Raw genomic sequence first — 12587 nt, 5'->3', positions numbered from 1 at the left:
AATTCTATAACAGCTCCTAGAACTAAATCAGGCAGTTTAAGCATATGCCGATCATTATCGCGTTTTCTCCTAAGTCCAAGTCCAACATGTATATTCAAGGTTTACTAATCATGTTCTCAAATCGTATTTATCCAAGATATAATCAACGAGATAGAGCTACACATGATATATACAACTACAATTCATACATGTCGACAAATGCTATACTTAGGAATAAACCGATGTAAACCCACCTCGCACGCTAATCCCTGGCAGCCCGGAACCCCCTCGACTGCGACACCACCTGCTGGATCGACTGAAAATGCCCGAGTCCCGAAATCGAGCTAATTCCAAACTAAAAACACCGAAAAACCTCAATTCAGTCCAAAATCACAACAGCAGAGAAGAGAAGGATTTCGACCAAGCTAACCTTCCCCAAAATCCGCAAGTAAGGGCTTCGTGGATTCCTCACGAAGTCCCGAGTCCAACGAACCAAGTCTCGTCGCAATCCGATGCTCCTACGTCGAGAACGAGCCAAAATACAAACAGTCGACGGTGACATTCAGCAAACAACACTTTTCCGAGTTGAAGTAGTAAAAACTTGTCCAAAATCTAGGGAAATGCTGACTTACTCACCTCGACAACACCGGGCACCGTTGCGACAGCAAAAACGGCGAAAACCTCCGCTCGCCCGGCCTTCTCGCGCTACCCCGGCGTCAAACACGAGCTCGAACGACTCTGCGGCGCGACGTCGACGATGAAATCCGAACTCCACCCGAGCTCCACCGTGCGCAAGAACCCAGCTAGAGAGAGAGCGGAGAAGAAGAAAAAGCTTCCTCTCTCTGCTCTACACCACACTATATAGAGGGAGAGAAAGAGGTGATACAAACGAGGGATAAAATTACTCATTTAGCCCTCTACCTACCCCCTTGTACCGGTACACGGGCTCCTGTACCGGTACAAGAGCCAACCCGAGAGCAGCTAAACCAGTGCGCGCTGGTTGTACCGGTACATCGTGCTGGTTGTACTAGTACAGCAAGCAGAGAAATCTGCTGTTTTGCAGATTTCTTCGCTATAAGCTGCCCTCGCGTCGCACGGAGTCCGTTTTGCGTATATTTGACGCCAACACGACTCGGACTTGTCCCGACACTTTCCAGAGCTGTCGACAAGCCTTCACAGCTGAACACCTGGGATCTCACATCCTCCCCCTTTACAAAACGTTTCGTCCGCGAAACTGAAACGTACCTCTGCTGAGACATCAAACAAATAGGGATAGGCCTCCCTCATCACCGTCTCAGACTCCCAAGTCGCCTCCCGCTCATCATGATTACTCCACTGCACTTTCACATACGAGATGACCCGGTTGCGCAATTCTTTCGTCTCCCGAGCAAGAATACGCAACGGTCGCTCCTCGTATCTCAGATCCTCACCAATCTCGAGTGGAGTAAAGTCAATCACGTGAGAGGGGTCGAAATCGTATCTCCTTAATGCTGAGACGTGGAAAACATCGTGGATGCCAGCAAGTCGCGGGGGTAGAGCTATCCTGTAAGCAACCGGTCCGATACGCTCCAATACCTCGAAAGGGCCAACAAACCGTGGACTAAGCTTTCCACGTACTCCAAATCGGCGTATCCCTCTGGATGGCGAGACTTTGAGAAAAACATGATCTCCGACCTGAAACTCCAAGTCTCGTCTCCTGGTATCGGCGTAGCTCCTCTGTCGGCTCTGTGCTGTCAGAAGGTGTCGTCGGACGACTCTCACCTTTTCCTCAGCCTCAAGTAGAATGTCCGTTCCAAGTGTCCTCCGCTCACCCACATCGCTCCAAAGCAGGGGGATCGACATCTGCGTCCATACAACGCCTCAAACGGAGCCATCTGAATGCTCGTTTGATAGCTGTTGTTGTACGCAAACTCAACCAGTCTCACATGTCGATACCACCCTCCTCCAAAATCTAGGACGCATGCCCTCAGCATGTCCTCTAGAGTCTGTATGGTCCGCTCTGACTGACCATCTGTCTGTGGGTAGAACGCCGTGCTAAAATGCAGCTGAGTGCCCAGGGCGGTCTGAAGACTCCTCCAAAACTGGGATACAAACCTCGGGTCTCTGTCTGACACAATCGACACGGGCACGCCGTGCAGCCTAACGATCTCCTCCAAGTATAGCTACACGAGTCTCTCTCTGGACCAAGTAGTCTGAACCGGTAGGAAGTGAGCAAACTTGGTCAGTCTGTCCACTATCACCCAAATCGCGTCGTAGCCACCCTGCGCTCTAGGCAATCCAACGACAAAGTCCATAGTGATGTACTCCCACTTCCACTCGGGCACTGGCAGACTCTGAAGCTTGCCAGCAGGCACCTGATGCTCGGCCTTCACCTGTTGGCAAGTCAAACACTGAGCCACAAATCTGCCAATGTCTCTCTTCATTCCAGGCCACCAAAACCGTGCCTTAAGATCCTCATACATCTTGGTCCCACTTGGGTGGACCGTATAAGGAGAACAATGAGCCTCTCTCAGAATGTCTGCTCGGATCTCAGAATCCACAGGCACACACAGTCGGTCCCTGTACCGTAGTACTCCCGAACTGTCCAAAGCAAAACCCTCAGCCTGCCCCCTGTCTAGCTGCTCTCTAATCCTCAACAAGTACGGATCTCCACTCTGTTTCTCTCGGATCCTATCCAACAGAGTGGGCTGTAAAACTAGAGACGTCAGCCTCGCCGTAGACCCAGGGGGTACTATCTCGAGTCCCAGCCGCTGTAGCTCCTCGAGTAGGGGTCTCTGCTCAGTAATCCTCAAACTCAGGCTCTGCACTGACTTCCTGCTCAACGCATCTGCCACCACATTCGCCCTGCCGGGATGATACTGAATACTAATGTCATAGTCCTTCAGTAACTCCAACCACCGGCGCTGCCTCAGGTTCAGCTCCCTCTGTGTGAACAGATACTTGAGACTTTTATGATCGGTGAAGACCTCGCAGTGCTCGCCGTACAAGTAATGCCGCCAGAGCTTCAAAGCAAAAACCACCGCGGCAAGCTCCAAGTCATGCGTAGGGTAATTCTTCTCATAATCCTTTAACTGCCGTGAAGCATAAGCAATCACCCTACCATGCTGCATCAGCACGCAACCAAGTCCACTGTGCGATGCATCACTGTAGATCACGAATCCATCCCCCATCACCGGAAGGGCAAGGATAGGAGCCGACGTCAACCTCAGTCTCAACTCGTCAAAGCTCCTCTGACAGTCGTCGCTCCAGACAAAACGAATCCCCTTCCGCGTCAAGCGTGTGAGGGGTGTGGAAAGCTTCGCAAAGCCTTCCACAAACCGACGGTAATATCCTGCCAGTCCCAGGAAGCTCCGTACCTCAGTCACCGTCGTCGGTCTAGGCCAATCTCGAATCGCCTCAATCTTCTTCGGGTCCACTGCTACGCCCTCAGCTGAAATCACGTGGCCCAAGAAAGCAACCTCCCGTAGCCAGAACTCGCACTTCTTTAACTTGGCATACAACTTCTTCTCGCGCAGAAGCTGTAGCACAATCCTCAAGTGCTCCTCATGCTCAGCATCACTCCGGGAGTAAATCAGGATATCGTCGATGAAGACTACCACAAACCTATCCAAGAACGGCTTGAACACTCTGTTCATCAAATCCATGAATGCGGCAGGGGCATTCGTCAATCCAAAAGGCATCACCGTGAACTCATAATGCCCGTACCGAGTCCGAAAAGCCGTCTTGGGAACATCCTCGGCCCTCACCCTCAGCTGGTGGTAACCTGACTGGAGATCAATCTTCGAAAAGACACAAGATCCTTGCAGCTGATCGAATAGATCATCAATGCGCGGCAGAGGATACTTGTTCTTGATGGTCACTTTATTCAGCTCCCGGTAATCCACACATAACCTGAGCGAACCATCCTTCTTCTTTACAAATAACACCGGCGCTCCCCAAGGCGACACACTGGGTCTCACAAACCCTCTATCCATCAAATCCTGAAGCTGTGCCTTTAGCTCTCTCAGCTCTGCCGCCGCCATCCGATAAGTTACCTTTGAGATTGGTGCAGTTCCAGGAACTACATCAATCACAAACTCGATCTCCCTCTCCGGTGGCAACGTCGTCAACTCAGGGGGAAACACATCCGGAAACTAGCGAACTACTGGGATGTCCTCGAGTCCCGGCGCCGCCGTAGGTACCTCCACAACCGTCGCTAGGAAAGCAATACACCCACTACTCAGCATCTGTCGAGCCCTCGCCAAAGATATCCAAGTAGCAAACAGCGTGCTCCTACAGCCTCTGAAAGTGAACTCCTCCTGGCCTGGCTCGCGGAATATCACAGTCCTCGCTCCGCAATTGATCATAGCATAGTACCGCGTGAGCCAATCCATCCCGATCACGACGTCGAAGTCTTGCAGCTGCCCTAGCACCAACAGGTCTGCGGGCATGACCCACGAATCCAACTGCACCGAACACGATCAACAACACTCTGCAACTTGTAAAACATGGTCCGGGATCTGCACCTCTCGTGCCTGAGACAACCCTCCTAACTCTAGACCATGTAACTGTGCAAATGCTCGACTAACAAAGGAATGCGATGCACCGGTATCAAAAAGAGTACGAACTCTAATGCCAGAAATCAAAGTGATACCTGCCACCACCCGGTCGGCTGCTGCAGAGTCCTTCACCTGAGCTGCATAAACCCTGCCACTCGGAGCCTGCTGTCGCCGCTCACTCGACCGCGGCACAGACGACCTATCCTCCTGGCGGTAACTCGGTGCTGCTCCGTAAGACTGCTGTGGTGCTGGTGGAGCTGAAGCTGATGATGGTGCTGGAGATGCTGCTCGGGGACAAGCTGCCCTCATGTGTCCCGGCTGACCACATCCGTAGCATCTGCCCTCTATCTGCTCGCACTGCCGAGGCCAGTGTGGTCCCCCGCAGATCACACACTAGGGTGCTCTCTGAGTCTGCCCCTACTGACGGGATCCCCTGGAACGCTGACGCCCCAAACACCCACGACCCTGAGAATGCGATCGTGGAGGCCTCGCCGGACGTCTGTTGCTCGACTGTCCTCCGTCATCCGGAAAGGGGCGCTTCCTATCCTGACTCTGCCTCACGGCCTGAGTCCTCTCTTGCAGCGATGTCTCACCTCGCTCCACCCACAAGGCCTGCTCTATAGATGCATCCAGAGTCCTCGACCTCTACGTCCAGGCCAACCTGAAGATATCCGGTCTCAGCCCCTGCTCGAACATGTACACCCTGTGCGCCTCGTCTCTGGCCGCAAATGGTACACAGTTCAGGAGTCGAGTAAACTCCCGAACGTACTCCTGCACTGGGCGATCTCCCTGCTGAAGCCTCCTCAAATCCTCCTCGAGCTTCTGCTTCATACTGTTGGGAAAGAACATCCCAAACAGCATTCCATAGAACTCATCCCACCTCAGCTGCACCGCCACCAGCCCCTGGTCTCGCCTCGCCCTCCGCCACCAGTCATGCGCATCACCTGCTAAACAGTGTACTCCCAAAGGTACCTGCTCTCCCTCTGGAATGAACAGATCCTCAAATAGCTTCTCCATCGCACTGACCTACCCTCAACAACCCAGGCCTCAGTGCATCTGCCATCGTAAATCGATGGATCAAAACGACGAAAGCGAGCCAACCTCTCAGTCCACCGCTCCTGCTCGGCCTCAGTCAACTGTACGGGCCCCCTAGCAGGCGCAACTGGCACTGCAGGAAGCTCCACTGGTGGGGGCATATCTGCGGCTGGTGCTGACGGTGGAGTAGTCGGTGGCGGAACAGTCTGCTCTGGTACTCTCGGTGCAGCACTCGGTGTCTGAGCCACCCTCTCACACAACCTCTGCAACAACTCCCCCTGCTGCCTTGTCACCTCAGTGAGGGCAGCCAACTGTGCACTCAGATCAGGGGGTGCGCTAGCCTCAGGCCGCGCACTCGGCTCTACAACAGGGGGTGCACTCGCCTCCGATCTGTCACTCTGCTCCTGCCGAGCACTCTACTCCATCTGCTCAGGTCTCTCGGGAGATCCTGCACGATCCCGTGCCGACTGGGCACGCTCCCGCAACGACGGTCGACCTCGGCGACGATACATAGCTTAAGGAACAATCGGGGTCAGTTGAAACACAAACACTCTTGACCCAATCAACGAAAGTCTGGAAGGCGGTCCCTGTTTCCCTCCAAAATTATGTCATCTGCAGCCAACATAATTTCTCAGGCCAAAACAGAAACTCCTTCAGTCACTCACTCTACTCTAAGAGGAGTTAGAACAAATAATCATTGACTTTCGCAATTAAATTTCGCCTTCGCGTCTTACTTTCCTAAGGTTTGCCAAACTTAGGTTTCCTAGGTCCCAACGACCTATAGCAAAGCTCTGATACCAACTTAATCTGTCACACCCCGGATGTCTCATTCCCCGGGCACGCCGACAAATCCGCCGTATACAAAGAAATTTTCCCTATATACGAAGCGACATAAGTACCTGTAAATCAAACAATACTACAAACGGTAGTATAGAGCTGCTCGAGTAAACAAAAGCTAAACAAACTGAGCTTCATATACATAGTTCAGAACCCAAAATACAGCATCACTCGCACTGGCGAGTTAAGTACTATGTACATAAACTCGAAGTAAAACAACTACCTGCAGTAGGGTGCCTCTAGCTCTGCTCAGCGGGTAGGGCTCTAACTCGCGACGCCCTTGCCTCGATCCTGATCCGCGGAAGGCGCAGCAGCCCAAAACCTGTGGCTCTGCAAAATAGGGGTAACATCTGGGCGTGAGAACTACTGTAAAAACAAGTAGTCCTCAGTGGGTGCCGCCCAAAACAACATCGGTCCCCCCACTAAGTCTACAGAAGGGAGCCAGGATAGTAGAAAAAATGCAGGAAATAACTCAACCGCTACAAGTCACTACACTATCATGNAGTGTAGTTACGCGTGAAGTGCGGTTTCGATTCAGCCGGTTGAGTGAATTGGCAGTAGCACTTTAGTTGGGCTAAGTGTGAAGCGGGCCATGGATCACTCGTAGGGCTGGTGGCTCGCACTAGGTGCCTAGGAGCCGATAGAGTGTGTAGCTCTGTAGAGCATGTCGTGTAGGATGACGACTACGGGTAGTGCTTGGGGATGATCCGTGCCTGGACCATTTTTGGACTGTAGAGTCTGGACCCATTGGGCAGGCGCAGTCAGCTGTGAGTGACAGTGGCACGATACCTACGGGTAGGGCAGAGTTTTGGTCAGGGCGGTAGTTCGAGCTTAGACCCTGGAGCGTGGAATGCCACGTGTTGGATCGTGAAATCGATGATGCACTGAGAGTGCGGTTGTGACCCAACCCGAGGACTTGACGTGGTTTGGGGGTCTTGGTTGCTCCTAGTTGGAATGTGTGCGAATTTTCCAATAAGAATTTCGCCCAATGATGATTGGGTCTACAATGCGAGCGAGAGACGCTATGCGTAGTTGCGACAGGTTTAGGCGGTAGGCCTACGTAGTGTTTGTGACCGTTGGTCCACCTGTGAAAGTCGACGTAATTGGTTTAGCCAATAACTCTGTGGATGAGTTGGAGTAAGGAAGTGAATTCTCGAAATACGAGAGTTGGACTTCGCTCAAATTCGACTAATTGTCGAATGGGAGTGCTTTGGAAAAGCCGAAGAAGTCGAATGCACATAAAGTGCATTGCAACGGATCCGCGAGAGCAAGTGTGCAAAAATCTGCACTTGGCAGATTTGCTCTCGGGGACCGGTCCCTGGCAGGGAAGGACCGGTCCCCCGTAGCTGGTGGTTGCGGGGTTGCGTGATGCAACCGGTCCCTGGGCCAGAGGGACCGGTCCCCCGTACGTGAAACCGGCGAGAAGAGGAAATTAGCTAAGTCCTGCGAGAGCAAGCTCTCGGGGACCGATCTCTGGTGGACAGACAGGTCCCTCTGCACAAAAATTGCCCAGGCAGGCTGGGTTATGTTGAAGGAGTTGGGGAGCTTGAGGATAATGCTCTTTATGGATTGAGATTCGAGATGCGCCGGAGTGGGCCATCTCTCAATAGAGCAAAGATTTAGATGTGATTGGAGCACTCGCGACTGGTCGATACACTAATGATATTGCTTCTAAGCAATGCCGGTGATCGAATCGGAGTGTGTTCCCTGACAGGAAAGTAAATGCAAAAAAGAGTTCTTGCATGCCAAATGGTGAATGGTGTCGGAGCGCGTAGTGTCGTTGAGTTTCGACTTGCGCTACCACAAAGAATGGCGGAGACCCATAATGCACTTTTGGGGTTATGCTTAGCAAATATGAGTGAATCTGATCTCACATCCCCCGTAGTGGGCCTTTGGATGATCCCAATGAGCATAAGGCCACTCCGAAGTGGAAAAGTGCATTGCACCCCGTCGTTACTCGATAAAGAGAATTGGAGGGTGAATTGGATTTAAGTGAGTGAGTTTCGGGGACGAAACTCTTATTAAGGAGGGGAGAATGTAAAGTACCGGACTTCTAAAATTATGAAGTTACGGTGTACGTTTGATTGGACAGCTATTTAAATGGTTCCGGTGAGATTGCGGTGGAATGTAACATACCAGATTTTAAATATGAAAGTAAAAATAAATAAAAATAGTATGAGATACTATTTTATCGGATTTAGAGAAGCGAAATATAGGTTAGGAGTGACCTGTACTGAAATCGGAGCGAAAACAGAAGATTTAGAATTTTCTGTGAGAAACGGGGCAGATAAATTAGCAGAAAATGCACAGTGTCAGAAAATTATGAAAATTGGCAGAGATGTCAAAAATATTTTTTTGAGGCTAGATTTAAAGTTTCATATCATTCTGACACCCGTAGAGAGAGAAATAAAATCCGAAAGCTATCTGATAAAGATTGCAGTTCGGTACAGTTTTTAGTGACCAAACGGGGTCGAAACTGAAAACTTAAGATATATTCTTGCTCAGTACATTAAACTGAGCTTGCCTGTCAAATTTGAGCGAAAACGGACATCCGGAAGGGCTCCAACGAAATTTATCAGATTTCAAGCTCCCCGTAGTGAATAGTGTATAGTTGAGGGGCAAAATGGTAAAAAGGGTTTTAAACCCCTTTTCTTCTTCTTCCTCCCAGCCGTGCTCGCCCACGACACACACCCACACACGTATGGAAGGGAGAGAGAGAAACTCTCCTTTCTCTCTCTAAATCTCTCCCAAAATGGATGGATTTGGTGGAGATTGAAGCTTGGAGGTGAATCGCCTTCGTCTTCTTCATCTTCTCCACCTTGAGGGCAAGCTTGAGAGGTAAGCTCTTGCTACCTTTTAATGGTAGATCCTTAATGGTTGGTTTAAATACCTTATAAATGGATTTAGAGGAATCCTAGCATGCTATCTAGATGAATGATACTTGATTCATGAAGGAATTTGGTGGATTTTTATCTAGTTGTAAACCTAGGGTTCAAAATGCTAGTTTGTGAAATATGAGGGTTTGATCTAATTTAACCCTTCGTAAACCTAATTGCTAGGTAAACAAACGCGTTGGCGAATACGGTTCAGCAATCCGACGAGCCGTTGCGAAGTTATTAAAGAAACGGACGTTTAGGCTTCGTTGCCGCCTGGAGGGCCGAGGCGACGTCGTAAAATCGTGGAAATGGATTGGAGCACCGTGGCACATAACCGAAGACCTTTAATTTTCGGATCGTGGATCGGATGCCGTTCGGGTGGTCGTGAGAAAGATCGTGCCAAAACCGGGTGCTGGGTGCCGCGGGAGGCCGATTGCAAGTGTCGACAAGCAATCGGAACGCAAATCGAGGTGGGTTGTGCTTACCGAAGCGACTAGGTCGCCTTTATGTCTAAGCGAATTAAGAATTCTTGTTGATGCATATAAATGTAAATGATGCATGTAGCTAATGCTAAGTGATGTAATGTAGAAATGCTAACTAGAATGTATAATGAGCAAGTTAAATAATGCATGTTAATGTAAATGCTAACTAGAAATGCATAATGAGCAAATTACATAATGCTAGATAATGCATGTAATAGTATGATGCAAATGCTAAGTAGATGCATATAAATGATATGTGAGATTATAAACGCATGATTAGCATTGTGAGATTATAAATGCATGCGTAGCATTGTGAGATTATATATGCATGAGATTATAAATGCATGCTTAGCATTGTGAGATTATATATGCATATGAACTTGGTTGATAACTCTAGCTTGATTAGAGAGATAACATTGGAAAATAGAATTTGTATAACTGTAATACTCGCTATGGACAATTAGCATGTGAACTAGATCGAGTGGCATCTAACCTAGTGTTAATAAATATAGGTCGGACATAGTGATGTTGAACCTAGTGTCAGTGAACATAGGTTGAACTAGTAAACCTAGAGTTTATAACCTAGGTTGTGATATAGTAAACCTAGAGTGGCTTGAACCTAGGTTGTTGTGTATAGTGGTAGCAACCACTAGGTTGTATTAGGTCGACAGCATAGGGTTGGTTATGGACCCTCGACCTGTGTAAGTGGATTCCAGAATCCTAGGACCTATGATGACCTTAGTATCAAGGCTAGGGCGTGTGCGACGACTTCGCCGCCGAGGTTAATACCAAGGATAGATTGGGAGTGAATGTGTAGAGATCACCGCCCGGGGCTTGAACCATTGTCGTGGCGTGTGCGACGATTTCGCCGCCGGATGGTTAAGCCAGTTTGTGGATTATGCCGCCAGATTGACTTGAGCCATTGTTGGGTGAGGTGCAATTCGTTCGCCGCCAGATGGCCAAGTCGAGGGACTTGAACCAGTGTTCGGCGTGTGCAACGACTTCGCTGCCAGCTGGTTAAGTCTTAGAGCGCGGCCAGTGCGCGGACTATCCGCGGATGATTGACTCGAGGCCGAGTCGGGTGGTTAGCTTGATTAGGTTAATAGAATCCTTGAAAGCTAGTGATAAAGGTAAGAGCTAAGGTAACAGAGACCTTAGAAACAAGTTGAACTTGAGTTGTGAACTAAGGTAGTAGAACCTTAGATGCTAAATGACGTGAGCTAAAGTTAGTAGAGTTGAGTGTAGAATCAATAGATCTACTGAATGGTTGCATAATTGCATAGAACTGCCTGATATACATATTGCATATTGCGAGGCATGTTATCTGTTAGTTGCATAAAACTGATGATTTATATATCTATAGATGTTTTTGGACTAACATGATTGCAGTGCCTCCTTGGACCTTGTAACATACCGGATTTTAAATATAAAATAGAAAAATAAATAAAAATAGTATGAGATACTATTTTATTGGATTTAGAGAAGTGAAATATCGGTTGGGAGCGACCTGTGCTGAAATCGGAGCGAAAACAGAAGATTTAGAATTTTCTGTTGGAAACGGGACTGATAAATTAGCAGAAAATGCACAGTCTCAGAAAATTATGAAAATTTGCGGGGATGTCAGAAATATTTTTATGAGGCTAGATTTAAAGTTTCATATTTTTCTGACACCCGTAGAGATTGTGTTTATTTTATGATACCTTCCACTTGCAAATCTGATTGATTAGTAGTCCGGTTGAACCTCGTGAATGTATTAATTGCTATGCCTTAATGTACGCAGGGAGAACTCTGTCCGTAACAGGGAAACCCTGTCCATTCGGAGGCGGCGGGCGCCGGGACCTCGGCCAGAATGTAGGCGGCGTGTCGCGGGCGTGTGACAGACCTTTCGGTCGAGCTTTCTCATTGGGTGCCGTATCATGGAACCATGGATTTGGTTTCTCTCCCTCTTGTTTTGGGGGTGTACATGGTTCACTAGCGCGGTGGGCCGGCCGCGGCGCGCGAGAAAGACGTAGCTCCGTAGATAGCGCCCTGACCCAGAGACCAGAAGCTAGCAGTACCCGTCGGACATAGCTTAGGGTTAAGAAATGGAAAAAAAGCACAATGGAACATAATGTATCAAATTTATTAATAAGTAAAGTTGTATAACTCAGTTTGCATTTGGATGAAAAGAATAGTGAAATGTGATGTAAAATGTATGCAATGTGAATTTGAATAATATAGATGTGTTTATATTGTTTGAATACTCTGTCCATTATAGCGAATCTTGATAATATCAGTTCCTGGTTGGAACCTTCGGTATTGTATTGATTGCGTGCCTTGAAGGCGTACAGGGAACTCTGTCCGCAGTACAGGAACCCTGTCCGTTCGGGCAACTGGCGGCGCCGCGACCATCGGGCCAAATGGGCTGGTCGGTTGCGGGTCGATGACAGCAACAATGGGATTTTGCTTACTAATAGGTAGCCCTCCAACTTTTCTCTCTTCTCTCTCCCTCTCTCTCTCTCTCCTCTTCTTTTTTTTGTCCTTCCTTCTTCTCTCTCTCCGTATGAGTATATATTATATACATAGGTAGAACTAGGGCACTATGCTATTAATAACACTAAGTTCAGTTGGTGCTACCAATTTTTGGGCCATTGATTAAGAGTATGACGGTTACGATGATGTGGGCCCTCTAGGTTGAAGTGGTGGTGGTTGAATAGTATGATCTAACGGATGAAAATGATAAAATGAGGAGAATATCGAACGTGGAAAAACGTGGTAGCACCAAGGCTTCGTGTATTAATAGCATAGAGCCGGACTCTAGATATATATAATAATGAGGATGATAGAGTCCGCCGGCTGGG

The sequence above is a fragment of the Ananas comosus genome, linkage group 1, assembly GCF_001540865.1.
Source record: "Ananas comosus cultivar F153 linkage group 1, ASM154086v1, whole genome shotgun sequence".
Taxonomy (NCBI): domain Eukaryota; kingdom Viridiplantae; phylum Streptophyta; class Magnoliopsida; order Poales; family Bromeliaceae; genus Ananas; species Ananas comosus.
Note: the sequence above shows the minus strand (reverse complement) of the source record.